Consider the following 1,466-nt stretch of genomic DNA (forward strand, 5'->3'; position numbering starts at 1 on the left):
TGTTCTTTATGGACAATTTACAGCCTTTTGCTTCTTAGACACTGCAAATAAAATGGATACCAGAGTTGAGCATATTTAAAAGTTAGCAGCCTGTGAACGTATGGATCCTTTTCATGGAAGCTCCAGGTTATAGAATATGGAAGTTGATGTTTTCAGGGTCACAGGGGGGAAATATCTTCGGAAAGTCATTAAAAACCATTGGTGATATAATTAAAGAAGTAGCTACAATACTCATAGAAGCCCTTAACTAGTGAAAATATACATATTTTCATAAATGTTGGTGACATTATAGACAAGCATATGAACCTGGAAAACACACATTCGAATGGCTTTTGGAACACCTCACAGAATGGATGAAAACTGCTAACATGAATAAAGGAAGGAATCTTGGGCAGAAATTAGTGAAGTGCAACAACTAGGAAGATTTGGATGGGTAAAGAGACTGTAGCTGTCTGGTAACATAGTGACTCAGCAGAAGAAAAATACTTTCTAAACCATCAATCCTTATATAGTAAGGTCCCCGGAGATCTTAAATGATACAACATATTTCACTGCCACCTCCACAACAGCATACCAACAACCAATGCCTAGTGACTTAGTTTTCTGGCTACATCTTTATGGCCTTCTATGACTTTTTAATCAATTAATGAAATCCTGCATGTTATTATCAGCATGTACTCAGCCAAGGCATTCTTCTACTCATTTTGAAACACCAAACTGAAGCAGCTCTCCTTTTAAGAACTATTTAATAATGCCCCTAAAGATATCACTCCCTTGGACCCTCCCTACTAAATCCAGATATTCCTACATGATCATATGACCAGCATGAACATTTCTTATGCAGCCTATATAGACTGTAATGTAAAATGCCCAGAAAATGACTTTTTACTTGCACACAGTCATAGCTGAAGGGCTGTTCAACACAGTGGTTAATGTCTTATTTATACCAGGTGATGTGTTTCTCAAAGACCATGTACATTATTTAATTTAAAAAGCTAGAGCTTTATTCAAATATCTTAATTCCTCAAATAACTCACTGATGTTCAATATTAAGCTGTACTTTTGGGAGGTTCATAGTGAAATCCAAGAGAATCCAAAATGACTTCATTCTGTATCTACTAATTGAAGACTTTTTCACTAATTAATAAATAAAAATTAATTAAATTAATGTTGTCCCTTCACCATTATCGGTCATAGATAATCGATATCTGTAAACTATTAATCACTTAAAATGAAAGGCAGCAATTTTTAGAAATCATCAGAATTAAGGCATGAGAACATGAACATATATGTATATGATTATGTATGCATACACGTGTATATATGTGTATATTTAATCATATATAATACATACAAATGAATTTTTCAATTTCTATGATCCTCATCTGTAAGAATTATAGCCAAAAGTTCTTGTCAAACACATGAAAGGATAATGATAAAAATCATTAGGAAGTGACAAAACAGGG

This window comes from Peromyscus leucopus, chromosome 15 (genome assembly GCF_004664715.2).
Source record: "Peromyscus leucopus breed LL Stock chromosome 15, UCI_PerLeu_2.1, whole genome shotgun sequence".
Taxonomy (NCBI): domain Eukaryota; kingdom Metazoa; phylum Chordata; class Mammalia; order Rodentia; family Cricetidae; genus Peromyscus; species Peromyscus leucopus.